This window comes from Lactuca serriola, chromosome 6 (assembly GCF_051521515.1).
Source record: "Lactuca serriola cultivar US96UC23 chromosome 6, Lser_US96UC23_V15, whole genome shotgun sequence".
NCBI classification, from domain to species: Eukaryota; Viridiplantae; Streptophyta; class Magnoliopsida; order Asterales; family Asteraceae; genus Lactuca; species Lactuca serriola.
Window position 1 is genome coordinate 6,112,402 of NC_136413.1, and position 22,737 is coordinate 6,135,138.

Consider the following 22,737-nt stretch of genomic DNA (forward strand, 5'->3'; position numbering starts at 1 on the left):
TTACATACGTTAATGTTTTAACCATTGATTATATTTTTAAAATTTAACATTTTAATTAAAATATTAATCATTTAAAATGAATTAAATTACTAGATAAAAAAAATTGAAGTTTTCATTTTATTATATATTCATATCATGTAAAATCAAGGTTAAAACCAAAGGATACCTACTAAATTTAATTTAAAATTTTCAAAAGAGAATAATAGAGTTAAATATAAACTCTAGAAACTAACATGTGGCTAATAAAAAATTTTAATTTATTAGTTAGTATATATATATATATATATATATATATATATATATATATATATATATATATATATATATATATATATGTTAATTTGAGACCATATTAATTTTATAAGACCGTGAGATACAATCTAAAATTAAATTTAAAATGAAAAATAAAATGAAAAATACGAAAATTAATTTTTTAATTATTATTTTCGTCATTATATTTACCTAAAATAAATAATAAATAACAAATCAAAGTTACCGTTTTTTTTTAAAATACGTGAAATATTCTAATAGAATATTACACTGTAAATATTTTAATATGATTTTTAGAATGTTAGAATATTCTAGTATTATACTAGATTTGTTATATATGTAAAATATTTTAATATTCTACTAGAATATTTCACATATATTTTGAAAAAACGGAATTTTTTTTATTTTATTTTATTTTTTGGATTAAAAATATGATGAAATAAATATTTTTAAAATTTTTTTTCAAAAATTTTCAATTATTTTGTATTTTAAAAATGTTTTTTATCTACAAAATGAATGGTTAGGATTGTATCTTTCTGTCTTATAAAATATAGTGGTCTCACATTAACCTAACTCTCTCTCTCTCTCTCTCTCTCTCTATATATATATATATATATATATATATATATATATATATATATATATAATATAATATAATATAATATAAAAAATGTGCTTCATTTTAAAGAGAAATGATCAACACAATAATCATATAATCAATTTCCAAAATATGGGTAATAGCATAACAATATATATTCCATTGACATAATGGATGAAATATAAGATAAATTTTTAAATTGTAAATTATTAGTTAATCAGTTGCATTTTTATTAGAAATGATATTTTAATAGAAAAATGATATGAATTATTATTATGTTAACCTATAAAGTTGTTATACTATGTTATAAATTTATTTTTTATGATGTAAATAAATTTTAATATACATAATATAATGAGATTTGAAATAATAATTTAAAAATAAAAATTTTAACTATAAAATATTTTTTAATAAAGTAAACTATATAGGTTCATCTGAGCAGATACAAAGAAGATATAATGAAGAACAAAAGAACAAAAAGATTATCACAGAGATAATGTTCACTAAGAAAAGTTTTCACCAAGAGAACGGGTACATAATGGAATTCGCGTTAAGACCTAATTAGGGTTTTACCTTAATACATGATTATATACTAACATATTCTAAAGAATACATTCAATCAATGGATTGATTCTAACCTATTATGTAACACCCGCAAGATAGGACTAGATGATTAAAGAATAATAAGATAATTAATAGTCATAGCAATAATCAGACATTATCAAAGAATGATTATTAGGTAAAATAATCTAAACGAAAGTGGCAGTAGTCGTTAAACCGTGAGCGTACATATAGAGAATGTCCCAATCTGACTTCGTAAGAAGAAGTTAGGATTTTACGAAGTTTCAACGTAGTATTATAAGGCTCGGAAACTGAAGTAAAGATCGGTTGATTGTTAGGAAAAACAATCTAAACGAGGGTTGAAGATCTCGTCCATATGGTTCTGTTGATATAAAGACAATCGAAAATGGATATCATATGAGAAAGTTATGAATTTTTAACGGACTTTAACAGTCTAAGACTGTTAAAAATATAGCTTTAAAAATAAAGTCTCAATTAGCCGAAGGAGTCTAAACAAAAGTTGTAGATCTCGTCAGGAGCTTTCCGGGGATATAAAGAACGTCGAAAACAGAGTTCGTATGAAGAAGATACAATTTTCTGAAATTTTCCGAGAAGCGTTACACGTAGGTAGGTTGCACGGCACGCACCTTCTAGAAGGTGGGGTGTGGACCACCATATTTGCGATACATGGCAGAAAACAGGAGGAGTAACGTTTCAAGTGTGTGTGGCACGCACACTAGGCGCGACGCGCAATTGTGCTATAAATATGCTTCAGCTACTTATTTGCTTCCTCACTCCCCATCCACCTCTCTACCAAATTCCTCTTGGTTTTAGCCCATTACCCTTAGTTTTAGACTTCGGCGATGCCTTGCGATCTCTGAAATGGTAGTAGCTATCAAGTAGAAGCTCTACGGTGTCAGATAGCCGATGAATAGAAGCTCTCGGATCTGAGTTATGTCCGCATAGTTCCTAGCTTTTCGCTAAATCATTTGTAAGTTAAGCTACACTCTATCGCTTTTCATTGTAACTTATATTTATGGTCATAAGTCGTTATTATGAACCAATAAATAAGATTTGTCAATAATCCCGTGTCGTTATACTAAATTGATCTACTTAAGGGAGTGATGTCTAGGTTGGATTTAGCGAGGTATTTAAAATGGAATTTCCAAACAGTATACTTTGTATACCAAATGGACCCTACCTCCGATATGATTCTACCTAGTTATTTTGTATTTAGATCTTGATGTAGACATTGGTATTATCAAGGAATCTAGACTATAATCATTATAGCCAGCATGATTATGAAACCAGACTATGGCTTAGTGCTTTTTACGTCTAGGTCTCTTTGAAGGGTGTAGCGAAGTGCCGTTAAAATCATCAGTCACCCTTTTTATCAAGTGAGTGCATAGTCTTTTTCATGAACATGATTTAATACGAGTATTAAATTAAAATATTAAATATCTGCTAGAAGTCGTATGTAAATTGTGTGCTTATTGATTGGATTATATGTTAGGATATATATTGTGCTATGTGCGAACTAGATATGGTTCTATTTTATGTTAGGATGAAACAGATAACATTATATAATACTAGTATTAAAAGTAGAATTGCTAAGAAGATAAAAGAATAATAATATCTAATGCTTTGTGGAGATTATAAATACACTAGAATTAGGTTAGTGTCACCCAAGAATAGAATTGGAATTAAGGTTGGTTATAGACATTGTAATCTAGTCTAGGGATAAACTTAGACTCATGGAAGATACCTAGCTCAATGAACTCCTATTCCATGACACTAGGAACGGAGAGTATGTTCTGTTCCATGACACTATCAAGTGTTGATGTACGGTAGCTCCGTACAGGATGACCAAAAATGGTGGTTCCTTATCAGGCAATTATTAGCGGTATATATGGTCACCCCCAGAGTAGGTGACAACACTTAATAATTCTAGACGATCTTGTGAATTACATTGCAAGTGTGAGATCATTACTTAAAGATATAGATGAAATAGGACACCATATTCATCAAATACTTAGATGGCCCATATGTCGTTGTGGCTTACATCGGCCAAGGAAGCCCCTAGTTGTGTAGTTAATCTTAACGATTCATAAGGTGAGATAATTTCTCCCGGATAATTACAATTTAGGATATGTGAGAATCAGTAGAAATGGATAGTCTAGGATCTGTGAGGATCTATAGAAATGGATAGTCTAGGATCTGTGAGGATCGGTAGGAATGTAAGCATATATGGATTAGTAACAGTTGGTTTTTCGGGTCAAATAATTAAGGAAATATTATCATATAAATGTTGTAGGATTTAAATCCATATGTATCTCACCAAGTTTCCCCAACTTGACCCACTCAATTCATATGCATCACATGTATCAAGACTTAAGCTAATGGAACTTGACTAGGATGCTAAGTGATTAAGAGACAGACTGCATTAGTATGCAAGACCCATTTGGTCTTTACATTGTAACTTATGCATCTGTATTGATTATGACATCTTTAGGGTTTTAACATTTCGGAAACAAACATTTGTAATAAAAATGATCTTTTGTACTGGGATTTTCCGCAAATATAAATAAATGATTTTAAAGCTTAAAGAAAAGTTTTAATTGGTTCTAAAAATTAGAGGATGTCACAGTTGGTATCCAAGCATGAGTTTAAGCGAACTAGGAATTTTTAGGATTTCTGGACTTAAACGTAGTATTCGTTAAACCATGAGCATACATATAGAGAATGTCCCAATCTGACTTCGTAAGAGGAAGTTAGGATTTTTCGAAGTTTCAATGCAATAGTATAAGGCTCAGAAACCGAAGTAGAGATCGGTTGGTTTTTAGGAAAAACAATCTAAATGAGAGTTGAAGATCACGTCCATATGGTTTCGTTGCTATAAAGACAAATGCATATCATATGAGAAAGTTATGAATTTTTAAAGGACTTTAATAGTCTAAGCCTGTTAAAAATATAGCTTTAAAAATAAAGTCAAAATTAGTCGACGGAGTCTAAATGAAAGTTTTAGATCTCGTCGAGAGCTTTCCGTGGATATAAAGAACGTCGAAAACAAAGCTCATAAGAAGAAGATACAATTTTCTGAAGGTAGGGCGTGGGCCACCATATTTGCGACATGTGGCAAAAAAATGGTAGGATAAATGTCTTAGGTGTGTGTGCAGCACCCACACTAGGCACGACAGTTATTTATTTATATTCAGGACTATTAGGTCTTTATTTTGTAACTTATGTATTTTTATTGATTATGACATCCTTAGGGTTTTAACATTTTAGAAAAAGTACATTTGTAACCAAATGATCTTTTGTACTTGGATTTTTCGCAAATATAAATAAATGATTTTTAAAGCATAAAGATAAGTTTTAATTGGTTCTGAAAATTAGAGGATGTCACATATTCTAAATATGAAAACTGATCCTCATCACCAAGATCTCGGATCATTTATCTAAAATATAATATAATACTATAATTGCATACAACATCAATACAATTGTACAAATCGTCACATGCTGACGCTGGTACTTTAAACCTAGTGTTGATGTTGTTGTTGGCGTTGGTGGTCAGCGTGTGAGAGTATTTTGGCTCATTAGATTATAAGGTTTGACCTTACAATATCCCCTATCTGATGATGTCAAAACCTAATTTTTGAAAAAACTTGAAAAACTTGCTTCCGGCTTTAGCTCCCCCCGAGAAATCTCCCCTTTAGAAAATGAATACTTTCTTGAATCCAAGAAGTAATCTTCTTCTTTCAATAGTGTCTACTATTCTATGAATGATCAGGCGACAACATAGCAGAACTAAACACATTTCTCCCCCTTTTTACCACAATCAGAATGCCAGAATTATGAAGATAGTAGAAGAACCATCGAGACATAAGAGCAACAAAAACAATCAACATATCATGAGTTACAACGGAAATTATTAGTGTGCCGTGAGATGCAGCAGAAAGTAGGCAAGATTGTGATGTTTCCTGATAGCATGTGATTTTGCTATAAATAATTGACATAGTATTGTGAGGTCTCATTAGTGTTTGGCTTGAGACACTGAACCATGAACTTCTTTAATTAAAAGAATGAGGACAAGAAGGGAATGATGCGTGTAATATATTTTAGTTTTTTAAATGTACCCATTGGTATAGAGTGTCGAAGTTTTATTAGTGTATGGAAAATACAGTGAATCACTAACTTCTTTTATAGAAGTTTTTAGGGAGGGAGTGGGTAGGTGCATGTAATACATCAGGGTACATGATATACCCATCAACATAGATTTGTCAAGTTCTCATCAGCGTCTGGTATCATACGTTGAATCTTAAGAGTTTAAAGAATAAAGTATGGTAAGAATGGATCGGTGTGTGTGATAAACTACGATACATAGTCTAACCATTGGCACAAACTTTCAATCTTTTATCAGTGTGTGGTTTTACACAGTGAATCATCAAGTTATATATTAAAAGACTTGTAGGGAGGAGAGTTAAAATTTTGGAGTATATCTATTGTCAATTCATAATGGTACAATGCCATACCTTAGTCTAAGAGGTTAAGAACATGAATAACAATTTGTCATTGAAGGACCTAACAAGTATCTCTTACGATGATGGCGATGCAATCAAGGTAAGCCATTGGGTTAGGCTCGATGTTTCAGTAGAACATGAGACTTGATGTATGCGGCAAGCATGCTTCCAGAGATAGATTTTGGATAAAATAAGGGAAATAGAATGTATTAATCACGCTAAGGTGAAATCAGTGTGAATCATTGACAGTAGGTGACTTATCAACAAGATATGGTTTAATCCTTGTATCATAGAGTACAGTTGCAAACTAGAATTAACTTTCACAATTAATTCAAGAAACATAGTACAAGGTAGAATAGGATAACAGATAAGTGCAAACGAAATAGTCAAAGAAGAATAAGTCAAAAAGGAAATGTGCAGCTTTTTCAGGAGAATCATAAAGATATAGATGCAACTTTTTTAGAAGAATCATAAAAGTTGACATGAAGATCTTTTGAGATGAATGCTCATAAAAGTAGTTCCTCTTTTCAATACATGTGTCATTTGAAAACGACTATAAAGGAATAGGTGTTAGCATCTTAGATTATACATAGAATTTTCAAAACATGTCATGAAAGAAAAAGAATACTTATCCTTAGAAGAAAGGATAATCCTGAGAAAATTTCAAGATTCAAGATCAATACCATGAGAGAGAGAGAGGAAGGAGAAACACAATCTTTGTAACCAACAAGTTAAGTGGATCAAATCTTTGTAACCATAGAGTTATCGAAATCAACAGGAGGGTACTCGAGGTTTTAACGAAAAATGAGACAGTATATGGAAGTGAGACGCATTATATTGATAATGACTACTTGCGTCTATGATAAGGGTGAAGTGAGAAGGAGGCATCATCAACAAGAAAAAGACTTGATGCAATCTTTGCCTTCACATTCCTTGTTACATCAGATGAAGGAAACTGGGGTGACACTTAGATCGATTAAAGAATATTTCAAGACCACAACTTTTTCAAATCTATTGTCAAGTGAGAAACCTCAATGCAACAATCATTGGTCACCATCTACAAATTGACAATTCCAGCCGTTGAGCTGGTATTTCTTTTAGGTTAGCTTTGAATGCAAGAGACGGGAAGTCTTGAGATTTAAAAGGTAGAAATGGAAGGAAGCACTAATAAACATTAGATAAAGAAATAAGCAAGCAATGTATACTACTTTGAAAAGAAAATAAAATAAAATTACTTGGGTTTTTGTGTTATTGTTTTTAACGAAAGCAAAACAGCAAAATTTAGGAAAGCGTAAAGCAATAATTGTTCAACAAAAGAAAAAATTAAAATAAGTGACGGTAGTTCGTTAAATCATAAAAAGAACGGTATGGATCATTGAATCCTTTTTAGCTTAAGGATGATTAGTATCAAAACTTGTTGAGGTTGCTACCATTTTCTTCAGGATGAGCTTTGTTGATGACAGTCATCAGATACTTTTCTTTTGGTCCTTCATCTTCAGAGGATTCTTCTTCCTCATCCCATTTTTCTGATCTCTTCTGCTTGACAATAAGGGTTTTTGGGAGAGAGATGTTTTCTTTTTCCAAATGTGCCATCAGCTTTTTGTCTAAAGTCTCATAGCTTTCATTGCTTTGAATCTCTCTTTTTTCTTTACATTTACTGAAAAAATGATTAGGGCTTCCACATTTGAAGCACTTACCTTCATTATTTCTTCACTCGTATTCTTTCTCGTTGGGATATTTCCCTTGGACATGAATCTTCTGGATCCATTTGTTCTACTTTCTTCATAATGCTTAACAATAAGAGCAGTGTTGGCAATCAATTCATCTAGACATATATCTTGAGCTTCACCCTAATCAGATGAATTAGAGTCACTGGCATGTCCATGTTGGATTAGGTGTCTAAGCCCATAACTATAATTGGTATAAACTTGAATTAATGGTAGCATATTCCTTTTGGGTTGCCTTCAAACCTGACAATTGAATAGGATGATTGTTAGGGAGAGAAGAATGATTTATTAATTTATTACTTGGTTAATAAATTAATTAGAAATCAAAATAAATGATTTATTAATGTATTATGGAAATAATATATTAATTAGAAATCATATTGTTGTATTAATATTTAATCAGAAATTAATTTGGAATTGATTTTGGGATTAAAGGAATTAATTAAAACTGCAGAGAGTAAAGGTGACAATGTTCAATAGTTGAGCATTGGGCAGTTCTAGAACCTCCCTATAGTAGGGGGATGAATTCTAGATGCTCATAGGGTTTCCTTGGGCTCTAAGGGTTCCTTGGATGCCTTAGAGAGGAAGTTAAGAGATTAGGGTCATCTTGAATACACCTGCATTATCCAATACCTTCCTAACACCTATATAAACCCTCCTTATGGTTAAATTTTAGCATAAACCTTCAATCTAAGTGCCTTAGCCGAAATTTTGATCTACTCCTCTCTCTCTCTCTCTATAGTATTCCTTGGTTGCTTGAGTTTGTTTGTGAACCATTAGAGGCGCGAAACTTATGGAGCTTGCTACCAAAGGTCTTTCAAGCAAGGATTCAATATTGTTTACAATAACTATCTCAAAGGTATGTACTATAACCCTATTATTTTATTATTATCCATAGATCTAGGGTTTGTACTTTGTTGTTCATAATTGTATGTTCAATTAGAGAAAACATAGATCTTCAATTAGGGTTGCATGCACACATATGCTTGTATGTTTTGCTCAAAACCCATCAGTCCATATGTCTCTTTTCTAGAAACTAGAGCCACATATTTTTCTTTAATGGAGACCTTCAAGATGTCTTTACAAAGAGTCGTAGTTTCCTTGTAGTTACGCAAATTTCCACAAAGTGAATTAAGGTCCATGGAGTTGATTTTCTCATTATTCTTTATAACATCAGCATGATGTTCTTGGCTTCTATCCACAGATTCTAAGAACTTAAGTACCAACTGAGATGAATGTTTTGTGGTGCCCAACCTACACATATCATTCACCAAACAGTTAAACCTGATAAAAGTTTGAGTCAATGCCTCACCTTGCTGATGAAAAAAAGTGCTCATATCTTCGGTTTAGGTTGTTGATGGTAGTTGCTTGGACTTCAACAGTGTCTTCGTATGCTACGGTCAGCGTCTCCATCATCTGTTGATCGGACTCGAAGTTTTGAACCAAGTGGTAGATGTGATAAGGAAGTGAGTTTCCGGTAGTAGCCCTTGCCTTTACATCCAGACTTATGAGTCTCTTATCTTTTTCACCATAACTACACTTTGGCTTCAGTTTTTTTCCACCAGTGACCACATTATCAATCATAGGTTGATACATAGGAACATGTGGTCCGTCATTGACAATATCAAGCATGTCATAGTCCATGGTTTCAAGAACAATCAAGGCTTTTGATTTCCACATGGCAAAATTGTGTTCATCAAACAAAGGAATTTTGTTCGCAATAGAGGACTTTGGATTGTAATGTCATGAAGAGGACATGATTACTTGAATGTATCGAAAAACCTGCTTTAATACCACTTGTAGGTTCGTTTGATCGGATACAAAGAAGATATAATAAAGAACAAAAGAACAAAGAAGATTATCACAAAATAGTTTTCACTAAGAAAAGTTTTCATCAAGAGAACAGGTGCACAAACCAGTTGGCACAAAGCCGTCACAAAGACCTCATTAGGGTTTTACCCTAATACATGATTATATACTAATCTATTCTAAAGAATCCCTTCAATCAAGGGATTGATTATAATCTATTATAAATATGCAAATTGATCCTTATCACCAAGATATCAAATTAGTTATCTAAAATACAATATAATACTATAATTACATACAACATAAATATAATTTTACGAATCATCACACGCTAACACTGGTACTTTAAGCCTTGCGATGATGTTGTCCTTGGCGTTGGCGTAGGTGGTCAGTGTGTGAGAGTATTTTGACTCATTAGATCAAAAGGCTTAACCTTACAAACTATAATGAATTCGATATAAATCTTTAAGTTGGAAATTTTAAAGATTTGATCACATATCTATTAAATTTGATTTAATTTTTTTTTAAAAAAAAAGATTAATAGAATTAATAAAAACTGAATAATTAAAAGAAAAGGGAAAATGTCTCACAAGGGTAACAAACTAATGTTTTTGTTCATTTTTAGTCATTTTTTGTCCACTATTTACCATCGAACTAGTTTTTTATATTTACAAAATACCATTATGATCGGTTATTGTAGGTTTAGCCGGTCAAGTTGAATTTTACGACCAGTATATGATTTTTTTCGGCCAATATATGAATTTTCCGATGAATATACAAACTTTCGATGAAAATATGAGTTTTTAGGCGAGTACTTTTTTGGCAAATCTATGGGTTCCTAGTTCATTCTTGTTCTTGGAATGATCTAATAAAAAAATTTCGAACGAATCAAACCAGATTAGATGCAAACGCCCCAGATTTTCGATCTTCTACATAATAGATCTCGAACTATTTTGAACAGATCTGAGTAGATCTCCAAAGGATCTAAGTAGATATCGACCGGAGCAAGTAGATTTGCAATGGATCTACCAGAAAACCTCATGAACACTAACCTTCCTTAGTAAATGCAACCTGAAATCGATCCCTAGTTTCATGTTCTTGTTTTTGGAATGATTTCAAAACCCTAGAAAAGTGAAAATCAAAGTTGAAGAACAACCTAAACTTAAAGCTGATGAACAACCTGCAAATCCCGCTTGATGTGCCAAGAACTCGTCGGATCTAAGAAGCCCAGAAAACACAACCTGCAAATCAAACTTAATGTATCTAAAACCAAAGCCTAGAAAATGCAACCTGCAAATCGTTTGCAACTGATGTAGCTGAAATCGAATATGAAAAAAAAGCATATATGTGTGCAGGTGTGTGTGTATGTAGGATCCGAAAAGCCTAGATCTATTGAAATGGTGGAAATCGATTTGTTTGTGTAAAATCAAAAACTGAATGCGTTACAGATTTCTTATATGTGTTTGTTTTTAGAACTCAGGAACACAAAATGAACTAAATGGTATTTTTTTTAACATTAATACTGGCCGGATAAGACTGATGGTGGCCGAAAATTCACCGGAAAAGACGACCGAAATGACATACTCGCTGGAAACCTTCAATACCTGGTAATAATGGTATTTTTGAACACAATTATTGTACAAAAAAAAAATGACAAAACGTGAAAAATAACGATAATTTCTTATCTTTATTAGTCATTTTTCCAAAATGAAAATATCTTAGGATGTCATGTGTCACCTTATAAATAAAATTGAAAAATAAATATAAACTTTAAAAAAAATAACATATGACATATAAACGTTTTTATTTATTACATGATGTAAATTAAAATTCGTAATTTTGATGATTATCCATTATTTTATTTGGGTTTTTTAGTTCAAAATGAAAGGAAAATTAAAATTGCAAAGGAAGAAACGGAAAAGGAAGAAAAGCCTATAACTTTGCAATCTTGCCTCTATGGCACACGTATTCAATAATTGCAAAGAGGATAAAATATGAAAGACATTTTTTACATTAGATTTTATGAATAATTTATTTTTAATCAACTTCTTTTCAAAATCAGAATAAAATATTTGGCATAAGATTAGACGCTTCTCCTTTTTATCCCTTGCTCCTTTTCTTTTTCTAAGAGGACAAGAGTACAAAACTTTTTTTTGCTCGTTTGTTTTCATATAAGTGTTCTGTTTTTAGAATTTACCATTATATTTGTACATTTTACAATTTTATAAAGAGATGATCATAAATGAACATAGTTAACGTTATCTGGTTTGGTTTTATGGTTCTATAAATTTTATTTGGTTTTAGCTTTTCTCTCTCTTTTTCTATATATGATTGATTGTTGACTAATTATTTTACTTATTATATATATATATATATATATATATATATATGACACGACAAAAATACATGACATGAAACGAAATTGAGACAAAATTGAAATTCGAATTCGAGTTCGTGTCATATTCGTGTCAAGTGCAAAAAACACGACGTCGTGTCGTGTCGTGTTCATGTTCAAAATTTGACACGAAATTGATACGATTTAACATTTTTTGTCGCGTTTTTCGTAGACTTGGCAATTCGTGTATTCGTGTCATGAAAACGTGTCAACTACGAATTTGACACGATACGATTACATGATGAGAAATAGCTTTATCGCAATTTTTAAGATGTATTCGTGTCATGTATTCGTGTCGTGTCGTGTCTCTCACAGATTCGTGTATTCGTGTCTGGAATTTCCAGGTCTGGTTTTTCGTGTTATGTATGAATAAATATTAATTAAATACATTAATTGTTATTTTATGTTATCTTTGTTGTGTCGTGTCATGTTTGTTGTTTTCTAATCGGTTCGTTTTCGTACTAGTTAAAAAAACATGAGATCGTGTCGTGTCGTGTTCGTGTTAGATAAAATCACGACATGATAGCCCGATTTGCCACCCCTATATATATATATATATATATATATATATATATATATATATATATATATATATATATATATACACTACTAGAAAAACAGCCTTTTACGACGCTTATTGCGCGTTGTAAAAGGCTTAGACGACGCGCAAATGCGCGTCAAGGAAGGCCATGTCATAAAGAGAGACGACGCGCATTTACGACGCACAATTACGACGCGCATTTACGACACGCAATGCGTATCAAGGAAGGCCCTGTCATAAAGGAAGACGACACGCATTCACGTGTCTTAACCTTACGACGCACGTGTTAATGACACGCATTGTGTATCATTAAAACCCTGTCAAGAAAGGTCATGTCATAAATGAAGATGACACACATTTTTGCGTATCGTAAATTTAAATGTTTAAAAAAATATATTTATATATTTATTAATTTTTAAATTAAATTTGCATTTACTGTCTCATAAAAGAAATAAAATACCATATAAAAAAAAATACAATCCATTGCATAAAATTTAATGTCATACAATTCTATTTCTTACAATATATAAATTTGCATTCATCTAATCTACTATGTGTTTCATACTAACAATTGAAATGAAGAATGCAACACTTGCATTTGCAGCATCTTATCTCTTTCAGCTTGATATAAATAAACTGAGTGGGTCAGGTTGGGAAACCTGGTGAGTGCATAGGGTTTTCAACCCACAATAATATAATTATTATGTTCAATCAACCCAATTACCCATCCCCGTTATCATCTTTACTCTTAAGGATTTAACCTAAGAGTCGTTATCCTGCATTCATTTATTCTGAAGTCCCTTACTTCCAGGGTTATAGGACTGGCACTAAATCCATAGCTGCTAATGTTCGTTCATAAAGCACTAATTCCATAGCTGTTATCGTCTATTCATCGGGTACTAAATCCATAGCTACCAGTCTTTATCTAATAGGTACTAAGTCCATAGCTACCAATGTTCAACAGGTACTAAGTCCATAGCTACCAATTCCTACAGGTACTAAATCCTTAGCTACCAACGTCTAACTAATAGGTACTAAGTCAATAGCTACCAATTCCCAACAGGTACTAAATCCACAGCTACCCACGTCTAACAGGTACTAAGTCCATAGCTACCGGTGTTTGTCCCATAGGCACTAAGTCTATAGCTACCAATGTATACTCACGTCATCTTCTATCTCTTATCATTCATCTACCCATCATCATACCCAACATATTTGTATATATAAAATACGTATAAAGTTTAAATCCTTTAAAACATGTATAAAACGTTCATCCAGCATAGACAGCAAGTATTCAGATAATATGCACACATAGCACGTAGTTTATATAAAATACTTCATATCTATGTGTAAGCTGAAAGTAACTATGCACTCACTTGAGTAGGTGGTGACTCAACACTCGAACAGCGCTTCGATACTCTCAAAACAATTTCCTTCGATAAAACCTAGTATCAATACCACTAGGGTTTAGTCTAACAATAACCGCGACAAACTAATAGTCTGACTATTATTATTATTATATAAGTCTTAAATAACACTCAATATAACTCATAATAATAGCCCAAATACTCATTATAAGTTCCTAATAATGTTACTATATTAAACATAAGCTATACTAAAGATGGGTTAGGCGTAGCTCACTTACAGTGGGTTTTCTCGAAAACCGGGCTTCGCTGGAGCAGCGTTCCCGAGCCGAAAGGCTCTTTTCTTGGGACTCCGAGAGCCTCGGGGCTTCCTTCGGGTGCTAGGGGGTTTACCTAGGCTTTTAGGGGGGTTAGGGAGGCTAGAGAGAGAAACTAGAGAGAGAAAGTGAGTTTGGGAGGTGTGAAGAGAAGGCTAGACCTGGCACCTCTATTTATAGTGCAAAATCTGATGGACTCGCCGAGTAGGGGGGACCTACTCGCCGATTTGGTCCATGTGGTGGCCTTCTGGTGGTGCCACGTGTCCAATTCTGGTGGTGCCACGTCACCCCTATCGCGTATCAGCCTTCGAACTTAGAAAAATCATAACTCTCGCATATGAGCTCCGTTTTCGACGTTCTTTATATCCACGCGTAGGTAAAATGAAGATCTACAACTTTCATTTAGACTCTGTCGGCTAATTCTTGACCGATCTCAAATTTAACAGTAGGAGGCGTTTAGACTGTTAAATGACCGCGAAGAATTCGTAACTCCTTCATACGAACTCCGTTTTCGTCCATATTTTTACCGTTGAGTTCCTATTAATGAGATATTCAACTCTCATTTAGGTCACGCAAGCCAAAAACCGCTCGAACTAAAATTCGAGTTTCGGGTCGTGCACTGCTAAGCCGAATCTTAGAAAAATCATAACTTCCTCATACGAAGTCAGATTTGGGCGTTCTTTTTATCGACGCTCTTAGCTTAACATATTCTACAACTTTTGTTTATATTGCTAAAGCTAAATCTCGCTCTATCGTAAATTCACTATTTACACTTCCTGGTGTCGTGCCGGTTTTGCCGTAAAACTTCGACGGGCCATAACTTCTTCGTTATAACTCGGATTTCGGCGTTCTTTATATGTACGGAAACCTTGTGACATATTCTACAACTTGGTTAGGGTTATTTATTATAAATAATCTTTTTGTCGAAAAGTCGTTTTCGACCCCTATTGCCTCTAATTTGACTAGCCCGGATCTGCGGGCGTTACACGTTTAGGGTTTTAAAAAGAAGATCGAATCGACTCTGCTCAAAACCACTGATGCCAGTGACTGTTGGATTAGTGTCTAAGTCCATAACTATTTTGGTATGTACTTGACCCGATTATGAGCATGGTCCTTTTGGGTTGCCTTCACCATAGCAATATGTAGGATGATTTAAGAAGAGAAAGGTTTAAATATGATTTATTAATATATTATGAGAATAATATATTAAAGGAGAAATCATATTGTTTAATTAATATTAGTCAAGAATTAATTGTTAATTAATTTTGTGGCAAAAAGAGATTAATTAAACTTAGAGGACTGGACTGCAATTATTGGATAATTGAGTTATTGGGCTAAGGAATGCTAAAGGAGTAAGGGGTGAACGAAATTATGATGGAAGCCCATCATATTTTCGTCCATGGCCTTATCCAGAAGGTTTCATGGGCTGCTTAGAGTTTAAGCTGTCCATTAGGGTTTTGATTGAAACCCTAGTAGCCCACACAAGTATATAAAGGACCCCTTAGGCTCCAAAAACGTGGACAACTGATTCTCTAGGGTTTCCAGCCATTTTTGGTGCCTCCCCTCTCTTCTCCTTTTCATCTAAGTTGCATAAGGTGTTTGTGACTCCATTAGAGGTGCAGCACTTGAGGCACTAAGCTTTCTAAGGCCAATCCAAGCAAGGAATTGATTGTTATTGCTATATAACAATCAAAGGTAATTCTCTAAACCCTAATTCAGTTTACAATATGTTAGATCTAAGTTTGTTAGTCTTGGATCCAAATCATGTACAATAGAGAAATCTAGATCCAAGCATTAGGGTTTGTATGAGCACATAGGATTGTTCTTATGCCTAAAACCCATCAGTGGTATCAGAGCCTTGATTGGTTTCAGTTGTATGTGATGCTTAACTGTTTTATTTACTGAAAAATCGACTTTTGGTCCCTGCCCGACTCAACTCGGCGAGTCAGTACCTGGACTCGGCGAGTTGGCCCCTACTCGGCGAGTCCAGGCCTGACTCGGCGAGTCTGTTCGTTAGAAAGAGGGATTTTCGGGTTTTGGCTGCTGTTTTGACTTGGACTTGATGCTTAATTTGTTTTATGAAGTTAAAATCCGAATTTTATCTAAATTAAGTGTTTATCCTTGCCAAAACAAAAGATAATTTCAAATCTTTTAAATAATAGTTTCTTTATATGATAAATATGGATTATTTATTTTTTTTGGTAATTATCTTATGAATAAAATGAGATTAGGTCAAATATAGATAATCACCAAATTAATTGTTTAATTTATGTTATTTGTTATTTGATCCCTTATGTTTTGAAAAGTTTCAAAACTTGCCCTCAAGTTTTGGAATTTAAATTTTTGATTAAAAAGTTTAATTTTGAAATATTTAAATTCTAAACCCTAATGTTTTGAAATGTTTCAAAACTTGCCCTCAAGTTTTTGGAATTTAAAAGTTAATTAAAAGTTTAATTTTGAAATGTTAAATTCTAAAACCCTAGTATTTTGAAAAATACAAATCACACCCTTATGGTTTTATTAATTAATTAAAGTGTATAATTAAAAGTGATTTAATAAACCCATAAAGTTTTGGTTCACATTTAATTAAATTAAAAGTATAATTTTACTAAATTAAACCACCTAGTATTTTAAAAGTGTAAAATACACCCTATACTATATATAACATTAAAAGTCTAATATTATATATATGTATGAGTAAACAGTCAGTCTTACCGTTAGTAGGCCTCATTCACGAAGCTGGTCTATAAGGGGTGTTTAAGGAAATTGCCTATAAAATGGCGATTGAATGGGTATCCACTCTTACCCACTGCACTCTTGATTAGTGGAGGGTCGTTAGCCGAACGGGTAGGATAGAACAGAAACCTTCCATTATAAGTATAATAAAATACAAAGTAACTAAATGCTTTTTCAAATTCCCAAATCATAGTTACTTTAGGAAAAATGTGAAATTGTATGCTAACCCATGGAATTACACTTCGTACCTTGTCAAACGTTAGTAGAGATTGTGTGGTTAACCAACACACTAATTTGGGGATGACATTGGTGGCGAAGAGTGGCTCGATGCTTATCATAGATCAATGGAGCGTGTGTGGCTACCCGGCACATTGATTAGGTGATTGTAGCATTGGGTGCACCACATGATTCGTATGGTTATTCACACCTTATTTGTGATCCTCGGCATCCCAGTCACAAATAATAGGGCATAATCGAGATTAAACATGCCATTGAAAAGTTCAATGAATCTCAAAAGATCTAGGAGTTTCAATTCATTTAAAACTTAAACTTTCTTTTCGTTTTTCATGGTGGAAATTGGTAAATCATCATTTACCTACCTTCAAATATTCTGCAACTAGATTACGGCATCCCTTTTCTAGGTTGTAGAATATTGTGTTGGATCCTAGCCTTAATAACTCATTTGGGTGTTTTATTAAGGACTCAATCAACTTAACTTGAATTTTCTCCCGTTTTGTAGATGTCTGACTCTAACCGTGGTATTCCCGAATCCCAAGGAAAAAGTGTTCCTAATGAAGGTGAAAGCTTGATTCAAAGTGAGAGATCAATGTGGACTAGCTTGATTTCACTTCCTCCTCTTCCTCCCGTTGTTCTCCCTAACCCAGATGATCGAAGATTTGAAAAGTTCAAGATCACCGAATCCCTATTGGCAATGGAACATCAAGATGGTAAACCCGTGTGTGCTCACATCCTATGGATGAAATCACACATTGATAGGTTGATTATGTTGGGTGCGTCTATCTCCAATAAGTTGGTTGTGGACTGGGTTCTTCAGTCACTCCCTGAATCATATGATGAGTTCATAAGAGAGTATTATATGATGAAGCTTGATGCAACCCTCATTGACTTGACTTACATGCTTGTTGTTGCTGAATCAGAAATGATTTGGCGAAGTAATGGAGCATATTTGTCTAATAATTCAACCAACCATGCTTCCATGGACACCACCTGTTCCTGCTGCCAAGGAAAGGGGCAATGGATACGAAGCTGCCCGAAGGACCTGAAGAATCTAAGAGATGGGAGAGTCGATAAGTATGACTCTACTTTAGGTATAAAATCCACTATCTAACTCCATTTAAATTCCTATTCTTTATTCATAATGTGATAAGATTACATTTGCATGTTTTGCAGGATTAGAGAAAAAAGAGGAAGTTTGATGGAAGAGCAAGATGAGTCTGATCACGAAGAAATGGATTTCGATCGCATGAATTCGAAGATCAGATTTTGAGCTTAGGAAGTTATGATAGATTTGTTAGGAGTATATGATTACATAGTTTTTCATTTGAATTTTGCAGTGTAAGGACATGTTTTCCGCTGTTTTTATGAATAAAATAAATTTTGGTTTTTATCTTATTTGTTTATCCTTGCAATGAAATATATGAAAAATTGATGTATGTGTACTTCTATTATTAGCAAAATGGATTTGATTCTTAATTATGTTATTTGTGGAAATGTCAAAATTTTACCAAATAAGGAGAGTTTCTCATCGCCCATGTTTCAATTGGACAGAAACTTGGAATCATGCAATATGTATTGTATGATGAATGAAAAACTTTCACATTTGGGAAACTTAAACTAATTCTTTAGCAAAGTGTCAATTGAAGGACTAGGAGATCAATTACACTAGGTTGTGCGTTGATCAAGTCCACCACAAGAGTGACAAAGATATTCGTCATGATTTACTAAAGTTTAGTAAATATGATTATATTTATAAGATTAAGTGTAATTCTGAGTTAATTGAAAGAGTTTCAATGAATAGCAGAACGAATAAAGAAGAATCAAGTAGGCAGAAAGATAAAAGTTTCTCTTTTCTAAGAAGAAGGGAGAGTACCTTTTATTGTGTTTTATGATAAGTCTTAAAGATTAAGAACCATGTCTCAATAGATACTCTAATTGAGTCTTAGTGCAATTGCATGTCTGAGAAGAGGAATCGAGTATTGTAGAAATGGTTAAATCAATAAGTCAATCATACTTCGTTCCAATATCAAGTCTTAGAGTCAAGATTGTGACAAGTTTTAAGTAGGTTTATAACACTCATCAAATGTGGAATTTAGAAAAAGGTTTCCTTATTCTTGCACATTTGAAATTGGTAAGTTGTGCTGTCTTGGATAAGACAAAGACCAACTAGGACCAATTATGTGAAGTGTTTTGTCTTGATAAGAACTACACTAATTCTTGAACATTTGCTTTGTCAAGAAATGTTTCTTGACAAGAGAATCTTATATGTCAAGGAGTCAGTGGGAGTCTTAATGGTCTTGAAAGGTTTCAAGAACAAATCAAGAATAAACCTTATCGATCATCACTAGCACACGACTTGAGGTTTACAACCTATCGTGCTGACATTATTTTGTTTATGTGCCATTCCAATTGAGTTAATTGTGTATGTGAGTTCCGTGAGTTCTCATTTGAATGCATACTGGAGCCTTAGTCGATGGAAAGTACATTGATATGTAAGGACAAGTTACTAAACTACTTGGAAGACATAGTGGGCACTCGTGTTACATAGGGCAAGAAATCAAGATTAAGAAAGTTCAGTCCATATAAGTTTGGATTTGTCGCAAACCTTGGTTTTGGCAAATTCACATGGATAGGAACTCATACACCATAAAATCTAAGTGTCATAAGATTCCCTCCTTCATGAAAATGACTGTGAGGAAATGCTTTCACTGAGAGAGATTTTAAGAAGATAGCGATCGTGAAAATTGTATTCTCAAATTCGATTATGGTTACGGCATCCCTTTCCATAGTTCGAATTGTGAGATTTGGCAATTAGTTTCAACATTTGGAACTTAGTAACATAAGCTCTGAATTGTTTAAACACACATATGAGCTATCTAAGGCAAAGGTGTATAAGTTTAAGAAGCTTAGATAAAGGCTTATCGAAGCATCTGGTATTAGAAATATTAATTTCAGAAATTCAATAGGCATTGTTTTCTGGAAGTTCATTTGTTTTCTGAATACATGTCAAAGCTAGTGGGAGCATAAATGTTATGTTTATATGATAATCATCAGGATAGTGGGAGCATAAATGTTATGCTTATATGATTATTATGGCGAGTATTGCAAGTTAGCAATATTAATTATAGAAAAACAAAGGTTCCATTTGTAGAGTTGCATGGGTTGAAAAGTTGTTTTGCTATAATTAAGGGAGAGAATATTATACTTCATTTCAAAATCTAAAGCTTAGGTTGAGAAATTTTAATATTTTCAGTCAAAGGATACATTGTGTGTTCTTAAAATTCGATTATGATTACGGCATCCCTCTTCATAGTTCGAATTGTGAGAACATGACACATAAAATATTATGGCAAAGGATTGGTAAAGTATCATATCTTTATGTAAGACATTATGCATCGTGTCTCATACACTTCGGGTATAGGATCGATTGCAAATGCTATAATATTTACCATTCTAAAAATTTTTCAAATGTCTAGCGCATTAAGAGGGAAAAAGGACTAGAATTGGTTTTGACTAAAATAATTAAACAACTATCAAAGGACAATCCAAAGTTCGCTGAGGATTGGTTGCTTGTGAGTAGTTAGGAGTATGGTATTGGATGGACCATATCGACATTATTATGAATAGATAAGATTCTATTAAGAATGAGTTGTCATATGGCAAATGTGGAAATGCTTCCATATTAGGAGTTGGATATTGAGAGTCTATGCCTAGATAGAAACTTTTATGCAAGAAGGATGTTCAAATGAATGTACTTTGAATGTGAGACTTCACGTCTATGGAATTGTCTTGTAACAATTTCCGATAGAGTACTCTGTAATTTCATTGGTCCAGTCTTGGTGACTTTTGTGCTATGACTTTACGAAAGGATCGTTGCGTAAAATGTTAGAATCTAGCATATTCTAATAATAGCAAAGAACCTTGTGTTCTTACACTAATGATAAGGATTGGGAATTGTGAAATGAGCATCATTAAAAAGGTTTTTCAATTGATCTATTTCACAAAGCATGGACCATAGGAAACAAAGTGTGCATGCTTAGAGTATGGGAAAATTGTTGTTGTAATTCAAGTAATAAGTTGATTATCCGAAACATTAAATGATAAATAATGAGTAATCAATATGGTGGATAAATAGAAGTGTTTTATTTACTCTCACAAGTTTGAGGCCATATAGGATTAAGTATTATTGTTATGTTTCAATTTGCATGTTTTGACTTCCAGAATAACTAGGTTGTTTAAACATCCACATTCGGTCATAAGTTGGGAGTAAGTATGAAGGAAGACTGTCATGAATCTGTCTGTAGATTGTCTGAAGTGTTGAGACATGGCACAAGTTTGCTGCAGAATTCGTGAGCGCTTTGATAAGATTAGAGTATTGGATTAAACCCACGCTCACTTGGATCACTTCATGGTTTTATCATGAGTGATTAGTGAGACGATAATATTGTATATTCTTGAAACCGAGACGTGTGAGTTGTTATTTGTTGGTCGGTTGCACATTGATAATAAGTAAACGCACCAGTAACTTGGTGTTATAAAACTTATTGTTGTGTGTGATTCGATCAATAAATGCAAGCGAGCATTTGAGTCGAAGTTTATCCATTCCTTTTACCCAAAGTGGGATAAAAAGCGATATTTGTGGGCCTCTCGATGATTTAGTGATGACACCTAAGCGCTTGGCCAAGCCGGGACTAAGTTGATGTGTTCAATTGTAGTCTGTTGTCAGTCGTCATAAATCGGAAGTCGGGAAACAGTATAGAGAGAATGATTGAAATTCATGTCTTTTGTCTATACGATATCTTGAGAATGGAGGAATATATAATCCCTTATCTAAAGGACACGCTATTTGATAAGATCAGAGTTGACAGCGGCTTTTGAAAGCTACGATTGCTGATCAGGTTCTGAAGTCATACGGAAAATAGTTATTAGACTTATCCAAGTGGGAGACTGTTGGATTAGTGTCTAAGTCCATAACTATTTTGGTATGTACTTGACCCGATTATGAGCATGGTCCTTTTGGGTTGCCTTCACCATAGCAATATGTAGGATGATTTAAGGAGAGAAAGGTTTAAATATGATTTATTAATATATTATGAGAATAATATATTAAAGGAGAAATCATATTGTTTAATTAATATTAGTCAAGAATTAATTGTTAATTAATTTTGTGGCTAAAAGAGATTAATTAAACTTAGGGGACTGGACTGAAATTATTGGATAATTGAGTTATTGGGCTAAGGAATGCTAAAGGAGTAAGGGGTGAACGAAATTATGATGGAAGCCCATCATATTTTCGTCCATGGCCTTATCCAGAAGGTTTCATGGGTTGCTTAGAGTTTAAGTTGTCCATTAGGGTTTTGACTGAAACCCTAGCAGCCCACATAAGTATATAAAGGACCCCTTAGGCTCCAAAAACGTGGACAACTGATTCTCTAGGGTTTCCAGCCATTTTTGGTGCCTCCCCTCTCTTCTCCTCTTCATCTAAGTTGCATAAGGTGTTTGTGACTCCATTAGAGGTGCAGCACTTGAGGCACTAAGCTTTCTAAGGCCAATCCAAGCAAGGAATTAATTGTTATTGCTATATAACAATCAAAGGTAATTCTCTAAACCCTAATTCAGTTTATAATATGTTAGATCTAAGTTTGTTAGTCTTGGATCC